This window comes from Macaca fascicularis, chromosome 6 (genome assembly GCF_037993035.2).
Source record: "Macaca fascicularis isolate 582-1 chromosome 6, T2T-MFA8v1.1".
Classification (NCBI taxonomy): domain Eukaryota; kingdom Metazoa; phylum Chordata; class Mammalia; order Primates; family Cercopithecidae; genus Macaca; species Macaca fascicularis.
In genome coordinates, this window is record NC_088380.1 from 61,487,846 (window position 1) to 61,497,914 (window position 10,069).

At 43.9% G+C, this 10,069-nt stretch overlaps 1 long non-coding RNA gene across 1 annotated transcript; it reads right to left on the reverse strand.

Moving 5' to 3' along the window:
* Positions 1-207: 207 nt before the first annotated feature.
* LOC141406997 (uncharacterized) lies at positions 208-8,812 on the reverse strand. The gene is made up of 2 exons (XR_012413669.1): positions 8,570-8,812; positions 208-1,866 (listed from the first exon to the last, which is right to left on the reverse strand). It is a non-coding gene; the product is annotated as an uncharacterized lncRNA (long non-coding RNA).
* Between the last annotated feature and the right edge of the window lie 1,257 nt (positions 8,813-10,069).

Genomic DNA, 10,069 nt, shown 5'->3' on the forward strand with positions numbered 1-10,069 from the left:
GGGTCTCAGCTACACATGCCACCACGCCTGGCTAATTTTTGTATTTTTGGTAGAGACGGGATTTCACCATGTTGGCCAGGCTGGTCTCGAACTCCTCACCTCAGGCAGTCACCTTCTTTCAAAATCTTATTATGATTATTTTTTGGTGTTATGCAAAGATTTTTTGGTACAAATCCAGATACCCATGATGAAACTATAACCAGAAAGTTTTTATGAATGGTTTATTAAATCATATCCCTACTCTCTCGGGAAAGGATATATAAAATATAACAACATATCATGAATCATAATTAGAAATAAAGGAATAAAATGGAGTCATGAACGTGACTACAAAAACACACCATAATTACTAGGCATGACCTGGCTGCAGACTTAACTCTGGGCTTACTAGCAAACAATTCAAAGTGAGAACTGTGGCTGGTTATACAATTCACACAATTGATAAGATTAAAAGGCCAGTGGCCCAAAAGAAGTACAATTATTCCTGGAATGAAGACTAGAAAAATTCTTTGGAGAGCCCCCGCCCGGAAAAGACAGGGTGAAATGCTGAATAACATGCTCAACTGTATCCTTAGAGGAGATTCAGTGACAAGCTCTTTCTAACAGCATCTCTTGGTCTGGCAAATTCCTGGGACAGGGTGGGTAGAGGTGGCGGTTTATTTGAAGTATCAATCTGTGTCCATAACTCTGAAGAACAACAAACATGCTGCCAGTTTAGGACATGTCAATGTTTTAGCACGGAAAAAATGTAACAGTCTATTTTCTAGTAGAAGGAGAAAGCCCTGCCTTCCAAGCCCTAATATCACTGATTCCCCCGCCAACACACACACACACACACACACACACACAGACACACACACACCCCTCTCTAAATGTTCAATCCATAGCTTGACTGAATGAAGGAAATGTTTTAATGTAATATGGGAGCCACCAATTAAGGAAATGAGGACCTGAGACTAGGCAATACATTGAAATTAAAAATTATTCATTCTTAAATAATGGTGGAGCCAGATTTTATGTGAGGCCTGAAGCTTATACAATTTTAGGCACTCTCTTTAAGGAAAAGAATATACAGCTATGAACATAAAAGGTGGTATGAAAATAAATATATGGAAAAAGGAAATAAATCACAACAAATGACTGGAGCCACAGAGATCTACGTCCTTTTCTTCTGAGATTAAGTACTTTACCATAAATGCTTAGAGAGAAACACTTCCTGATTGTAACCTGCTGTCCCTTCCCACCAGTAATGAATCCCCAGCACTAGCGGGTGGGGTGGGGGGCCTGTGCAAGTGAGGCCCCCCCAGCCAAGCTTAAGTTTCATTAACTCATGGCTATATAGAAAATCGTCTTAATTCCCATCACTGAGTCCATCATCATTTCCTAGAAGACTAAGCTTCTTCCTTCTCCTTGATACTGCACACTTTGAACTGTTGTTGACAAGACCCCAAATAAATCAATGCCTTTATTTCTTTGAAAATGACTTCATATCCATCTGGAAGAAATAATAGTTCACAGTCTCATTCTTTTTAAAGTGATCGTGTGTCCCCATTCAGCACGCACGGCTCTAAATTTGGGTATCCTTGGCTGTCATGTGACAGAATTTCCCTAGAAGTGTTTTGGGACTAAACGGGAGGAATGTGAGATTTGCTCTGTTTTGTAAGGCAAACAGCAGGAAGCTGGGAAAGTCTGATAAATCTGAATGGATTTTCTGTACCATCTTGTCCTCTATTCAAATCAATTTTACTTTTTCTTCTTGGATGAGGAGCCATAATCAGATTTCCATTGACAAGCTGTGAAAATGTTGACTTCAGTTTTGTAACGGAGTTGAAAGCGGAAAAGCCAGATGAAAAAACAATCTCCAACCTGAAAAGTAAAAAGCAAAATGTACTTCTAGAAAAATATTGCATGTGACTTGGAGAAAAATTAGAATAGGATCTGCCTATTTTAAAATGAAACCTCAAGCATGTGGTTTAGGCTTAGGGTGTTTCCTCTTTTTTTCTTGTAATTTTACTCTGAGATTGAAGCAGTGTTGGCATATTTGCCACACAATAGGTTTCCTGTAGTAGGAGGAAAGAGTCATAGGTTGAGTTTATATGAAAAAAGGCAAGGCTCACTGATGATTGTTTAACACAGAATGTGAAGTGATCAGATTTTTAAAAAGTAAAATATCAGTTGAACACAGGAAGATTCCCAGATATGCTATGGTGCCTTGTAGTAACTGAGTCCTTGCAGCTGTTCCCTGGCAGTGATTCCCTCCAGGCCCCCAAAAGGTTGTATGTGCCGGGGAACCAGGTAAGTGTGAATACCCAGTAGGGACAGGGCTCTGATCCAGGGCTGGAAGGCAGGGCCTGGAATCCTCAGGGCTGATTTAACCTTCTGATCCATGGGTCTCTGGGGAAACATTTTAGAATTGACATCTTTGCTTGGGAGACTACAGAGCTGCCGATAAGAACATAGCAAGCTTATCCACAAGTGTGTTTTTATAGGAAATTTTGTGTGGGAAAGGAATGGGGAGGAATATACAAGAAGAAAAGAAAAGAAGGAAGGGAAAGCAAACCTAAGTTCAGGTCCAACTAGGGAGAAGAAACACTTGCTAATTGTTTTGAGGCATACAACTACAATGAACTCTCAGTAACTTTAGTCTCAAAGAGATCTGATCTGAATTAAAATGTAAACTAGACAATAAGTTTTAAGGTAAATATAAATTTATTAGTTTAAGGAGTATTCCTTAATAGTTAAATAGCTGAGAAAACGTAGAAATCCTCCTGGGATTGCTCGAATGCCTAAAGGAAAAAAATTGTAATGAGGTCAATTAATTGTTCTTATCTAAATAGATGCTGCTAAAATTACTTTAAGTGTGAAAACTTTGTTTCCTTAAGAAGCTAAACATGATTTCAGCATTGCTTTGCAAATCTTACTTTTAAAAATATTGCTTTGGCAGATTTTGGCTTTCTACTGAAGTTATAAATTATTCTGTACTCTTTTAGCAGGGTGAGAAAGAATGTGGTCTTATTCCATGTGGGATAGATTAGCATACTGTAGCCATGTGTGTACTAGGCTCTGTACTGGTCTCTTTTTTTTTTTTTTTTTTTTGGCGTTTTTTTTTTTTTTTTTTTTTTTTTTTTTTTTTTTTTTTTTTGAGGTGGAGTCTCCCTCTGTCACCCAGGCGGGAGTGCAGTGGTGCGATCTCGGCTCACTGCAACCTCTGCCTCCTAGGTTCAAGCAATTCTCCTGCCTCAGCCTCTCGAGTAGCTGGGATTACAGTGCTCCTGCCACCATACCTGGCTAATTTTTTTGTATTTTTAGTAGAGACGGGGTTTCACCGTGTTGGCCAGGCTGGTCTCGAACTCCTGACCTCAAGCGATCCACCTGCTTCAGCTTCCCAAAGTGTTTGGGATTATAGGCATGAGCCACCGCGCCCGGCCTGGATTTCTCTTTGTGTTTATTTTTTTGCATGTTTTTTGAGATTAAATTTTTTTTTTGAATTGGTAAAACATTTAAAAGAAATGGAAGAAATCCAGTAAAACATTAAAAGAAATTAAAGGGCATGAAGTGAGATGTACATAAAGTAAGTCTCCTTTCCATTCTTGTTCCCTAACCTTTTTCCCCAGAGTCCCCTACAGCTCACCAGTTACTTATGTGTGCCTTCTAAGATATTGTGCTGAACATTTAAGATACAATAGCTCATTTAATCTCATGCAGTAATTTACTACATATTATCATCTTCATTTAATAGATGAGGAAACTGAAGCACAGAGCATACTTGCCCCAGATCACAAGGAAAAAAGAGAACCAGGATCAAAGCCCGCGCCAGTGCATCTCTGCTTTACATCCTCCACATTATCTTCACTCCAGATGGCCACAAAGCCTGGTCTCTACTTTCTTGTCCCCACCCCTCTGCTTGTTTAAAATGTACTCATGCTTTAAGGCCTTGTTTAGAAGAATGACAGCATTTACTGAGTGCTGAGTATGTGCCAGGCACTTATATACACTATCTTATTTAATCTTCATAATAGCCTTAGGAGGTAAGTAACTGTTATTATCCCCATTTAAGAGGAGTGAAGCTGAGACTTAGAAAGCCACATAGCTAGTAAGTGGCAGCGTAACACTGCCATGCTGGTCTGATCTGAGGCCCTAGCCTCCCACCTCCGGCCCATTCACTCACAAAGTTCTCCCCAACTTGCAGTGATTTCACTTCTAGGAATAGCCTTAGCACTTCTTATCACAAACCACGATGGTATTTGCTTGCAAATTGTTCTGTATTGTTCTTTGGCAGTTTAACTTCCTAGATTCTTCTCTTTCAACCTTGCTGTCCACTTCTAGAAAGCAAAGATTCTATTTGTAATGCTCAATCATAATGCAGTTGTACAAATCCTACTGAGACCTTACAAACTAGAACAAGAAAATGGACTAATGAAAATGGAACTTTTTTTTTTGAGATGGAGTCTCCCTCTGTCACCCAGCCTGGAGTGCAGTGGTGTGATCTCGGCTTACTGCAAGCTCTGCCTCCCGGGTTCACACCATTCTTCTGCCTCAGCCTCCTGAGTAGCTGGGACTATAGGTGCCCGCCACCATGCCCGGCTAATTTTTTGTATTTATTTTTTAGTAGAGATGGGGTTTCACCGTGTTAGCCAGGATGGTCTCGATCTCCTGACCTTGTGATCCGCCTGCCTCGGCCTCCCAAAGTGCTGGAATTACAAGCGTGAGCCACCGCGCCTGGCCCTAAAATGGAACTCTTTAAACTTCAGTCTGGAATTACACCACTGGCATATTTAGCTTTTGAAAAATCAAATATATGTGCACTAGAATAAATGAGAGAGGAAAAAGCAACTTGGTGAAGTGGTACTGTCTGCCATTGCTCTCCCTGGCTCATGCCCCAAGGTATGCACCAGGAGACTGGCACCTGCCGTTGCTGGATGGGCTCTCCATTCCATGGGTTCAGAATGCCTAAGTACCTGTCGCTGAGTGTGACTCTATTGCTTCAAGATGAATTTCTCTCTCTCTCCCTCTCTCTGTCTCTCTTTCTTTCTTGTCTCACTTTGTTGCCCAGTCTGGAGTGCAGGGTACAATCATGGCTTACTGCAGCCTCGACCTCCTGGGCTCAACGGATCCTTCCACCTCAGCCTCCTGAGCTGCTGGGACCACAGAGGCATGCCACCATGCCTGGCTAATTTTTTTATGTTTTGTAGAGATGGAGATCTTGCTATGTTGCTCAGGCTGGTCTGGAATTCCTGGTTTCATGCGATCTTCCTGACTCGGCCTTCCAAAGTGCCAAGATTACAGGTATGAGCCACCACGCCCTGCTTCTTTGTAAAAAATACAACATTGGCTGGCCAAGGTGGCTCATGCCTGTAATGCCAAAACTTTGGGAAGCCGAGGTGGGAGGATCACTTGAGCCTAGGAGTGCTAGACCAGCCTGGGCAATATAGTGAGACCCTGTTTCTACAAAAAAAATTTTAAAAATTAGCTGGGCATGGTAGTGCATGCTGGTTGTCCCAACTTCCTTAGGAGGCTGAGGGACGAGGATGGCTTGAGTCCAGGAGTTTGAGGCTGTAGTGAGTTATGATCATGCCACTGCATTCCAGCCTGGGAGACACAGTGAGACTCTGTCTCTAAAACAACAACAACAACAACAACAATGACACAGGGCAAGCAGGACATGGAACTAGGTTCATATGCTGGAAGAAACTCTGACTCTGTATTTTACTTTTTGGGAAATTAAAGGGATCTTAAAATTGAGCATACACATTTTCTACCTTTGGGACCTAACCCAATCTAAGGTGGCTGCATTGTACCCGAAGTTGAAGGATTGTCCCTAGCCAGAAAAACTTCAGATCCCTTTAGTTCACATTCCAACATGGGAAAATAAACTTGAAAAGTATTTTCCTTAGCAAAGAAAGATCTGGGTGTGAAATGAAGTCCATTTTGTTTTGTTTTGTTTCGTTTTTTTTTTGATCATCAGTCTCCAGTGCCAATGTCTCCGTTGCAGACTAGCTGTAATTACATGTGTGGCCTCTCCTTAGGAGAAACAGCAACACACTCTCTGATGGATCAATTTGGCATAAACTGTGAAGTAAAAGGGATTCCATGCTGGGTGGAAGGTTGGACTAGAAGTTCTCCAAGTTTCCTTTCAGACCTCTCTGTGGTCGTATTCCAGCTGTCCTGAGGCCATTGTAAAAGGTCTTCTAAGTGATTTATGGCCTCTTTTTTCCTTTAACCAAGCACATTAGATGATCTCCAGATGTCTCTGCCATTCCTTTTGGAAGCAGTAGGGTCCTGGATCATTAGCTGTGCTGTGGGGACCGCTGCCTGGGAACTGTGAGGACATATTTAACCTGCTGATCTTGAATGTCTCCAGTTCCTCACTGATCTTGCCTGCCTCTTGCTAGGTCAAGGCACTCATAGGGAGTGGATTAGTTGCATTTAAGGAGAATTAAGTGTTGTTTGAAAAAATATCTGGACCCTGGGGCCCCAAGCGGGGGTAGAGATTTACTGTGGAGCTCTTTCCTGAAAGCAGAACAGGGATCTGGAACTCAAGGCCAGAGCCTTTGGTTTAGGAAAGTGGGGCACCAGGATGGGTGATAAGATTGGCTGGGGAGGGCTACCAGCCACTGCCTTAAATTTTGGGCCTGCCCAGCCGTCTCTGTGTCACTGTTAAGGCCATCTTCACCTTGTGGTGACCCAGTTTTGGCTTTTCTGAGAAAAGGCTTTGTTGAAGCTGGGCACGGTGGCTCACACCTGTAATCCCAGCACTTTGGGAGGCTGAGGCGGGCGGATCACAAGGTCAGGAGATCGAGACCATCCTGGCTAACACTGTGAAACCCCATCTCTATTAAAAATACAAAAAATTAGTTGGACGAGGTGGTGGGCGCCTATAGTCCCAGCTACTCGGGAGGCTGAGGCAGGAGAATGGCGTGAAGCCAGGAGGCAGAACTTGCAGTGAGCCGAGATCGCGCCACTGCCACTCCAGCCTGGGCAACAGAGGGAGACTCCATCTCAAAAAACAAAAAACAAAAAAACAAAAACAAAAAAAAAAGAAAAGATTTTGTTGGCCAGTGACCCCTACACAGAGACCCTCAGAAAACTTGTTCTCCACTTCTCAGATTTTACGAAACTCCAGGGGTGTATTAAGCTAGGTTGCCACCTCCTCTGATGACTCTCTTTCCCGTATCCCCTTTTCCACGTGTGTTCTGCCTGCCTTTCACACTAAACCGTTATCTCCTGAAGAAAAAAAACCGGATTTTGCCAGGGGAGGCGGCTCATGCTTGTAATACCAGCATTTGGGATGCTGAGGGACTATTGCTTGAGGCGAGGAATTCAAAACCAGGCTGGGCAATAAAATGAGACCTTATCTCTACAAACAAAGTTAAAAAATCAGTGGGGCATGCTGGTGTGCACCTTTAGTTCCAGCTACTCGGGAGGCTGGGGTGGGAGGATTGCTTGAGCCCAGGAGGTTGAGGCTGCATTGAGCCATGATCATGCGACTGCAATCCAGCTTTTATCCAGATTTCCCTTGATTGCAACACTTGCCATATTTACTTCATCTGTTCTTTTTGCCCAAATATTTAAAAGTAAATTTCAGATATAATGATATTTTACCCCTACATACTCATGTATGCATCTCTAAAATTAATTAATGTAACAGTTCCTGGCTGGGTGCAGTGGCTCATGCCTGTAATCCCAGCACTTTGGGAGACCAAGGCAGGTGGATCACTTGAGTTCAGGAGTTCGAGACCATCCTGGGAAACAGTGAAACCCTGTCTCTAAAAATACAAAAATTAGCCTGGCATTGCGGCGCATGCCTGTAGTCCCAGCTACTCTGGTGGCTGAGGCAGGAGAATCGCTTGAACCTAGGAGGCAGAGGTTGTAGTGAGCCATGATCGTGCCACTGCACTCCAACTTGAGTGACAGAGCGAGACTCTGTTTAAAAAAAAAAAAAAAAAAATCCTAAATATCGACTACCCTCAGAAGGTCTTTTGTAACTGGTTTATTCAAACCAGAATCTTCTCATGGGCCACACACTGCATTTAATTGTTTTGACTCTAGTTTCTCTTCCCCTTTTCCTCCATGCTATGTTATTGACTTGTTGAAGAAATCAGGCCAGTACTTTTGAAAGTCCCATTTTCATGGTGCTATTTAAACTTCACCAGACTCCCAAGGCAGAGTTGACTTAAGGAACATTGTAGCCACCACTGTGGGAGTCTTCTCCACTCTAGGAACCCTCCATTTCCTTCCTTCCTTCCTTCCTTCCTTCCTTCCTTCCTTCCTTCCTTCCTTCCTTCCTTCCTTCCTTCTTTCCTTCCTTCTTTCCTCCATCCCTCCCTCCCTTTCTTTCTTCTTTTTTTTGACAGAGTTTCGCTCTTGTTGCCCAGGCTGGAGTGCAATGGTGCGATCTGGGTTCACCACAACCTTCGCCTCCTGGGTTCAAGCTATTCTCCTGCCTCAGTCTCCTGAGTGCTTAGGAGCCCTCCATTTCTATCCTCCTCTTTGCTCCCATCATCCAGGAGCAAATCCCGAGGGCACTGAAATCCAAGGCTAAAGGCTCACCTATCCGGTGCTCTCTCACCTTTTGCTCGGAGGTCCATTTCCTGGCCTTGCGGTCTGCTGGTGTGAGCCTTCCAGTAAAGCAGGGCCTGGACAGCTCTCCCTACAGCTGCCAGCAACAACCTCAGGAAGCCCCAGGGTCCTTCACTTAAGTTGCTGACAAAGCCTTTGAACTTGGGGCTCTGGGGCTTCATTATGGGTAGCAGCAAACGGCAGCCACCATTTTTCAAAATGAAGTTAAAATCCTCTCCTTCTAACTCAATACATCTCTTAAATTCATCCCAGAAAAATAACCTGTTTTCCAAGTGACGTAAGATTCAGCAGCACCACCCCTACCCTATTGCCCCTGGGACTGATGATCTCCAGGCAGATGCTTCTCACTAGTGGCTGCTCCTGCCAGTAAAAAAAAAAAAAAAAAAAAAAGAGGTTTCCATTGATTTACTTGAAAAATATAAGAGTCTGGGGCCGTAGTTCCTGCCACAAGGTCAATAGAGAATTGTCTTGCCTGAGGTGCCCCAGGAAATCAGCCAGGAAAAGCAGGGATCTACTTTTCATTTCATAGGTAAGGGAGGGGGTGGGAGGCTGGGGCAGGGAGAGAATGGAGGAGGGGAAGGTTCAGATAACTGTGTGTTTAGATCAGAGGACTTGGGCTAAGGTCAGCAAGAAAACATGAACATTCCAAGCACAAAGAGGAGTGGAGTTACGCCATCAGGGGTGTGGGCTGGAAACCCTAAAAGCACAGTTTCCTCCAGCTTGACACGAATGTCTAGCTGTTTACTTTGGCTCACTGGATTTCTCTTTTTTTGAGACAGAGTCTCACTCTGTCTCCCAGACTAGAGTGTAGCGGCTCCATCTCGGCTCACTGCAACCTCTGCCTCCCTGGTTCAAGCGATTATCTTGCCTCAGCCTCTCTAGTAGCTGGGATTACAGGTGTGCACCACCATGCGCAGCTAATTTTTGTAATTTTAGTAGAGATGGGATTTCAACATGTTGGCCAAGCTGGTCTTGAATTCCTGGCCTCAAGTGATCCTCCCATCTCACCCTCCCAAGTGCTGGGATTACAGGCATGAACCACTGCACTTGGCCTGGATTTCTAATTGTGTTTATTTATTTATTTATTTTTTGAGATGGAGTCTTGCTCTGCCGGCCAGGCTGGAGTGCAGTGGCATAATCTCAGCTCACTGCAAGCTCCGCCTACCGGGTTCATGCTGTTCTCCTGTCTCAGCCTCCCGAGTAGCTGGGACTACAGGCGCCCGCCACCACGCCCGGCTAATTTTTTGTATTTTTAGTAGAGACAGGGTTTCACCGTGTTAGCCAGGATGATCTCGATCTCCAGACCTCATGATCCGCCCGCCTTGGCCTCCCAAAGTGCTAGGATTACAGGCATGAGCCACCGTGCCTGGCCTATTTGTGTCTATTTATTTATTTTTACAAGGAAAACCTCTCCAACAGCTACGTTTCTGTGGGGGGAGTAGATCACATTTTATTCTTCCTGAACGTGGTAAAATGCTTCATAGGCAAT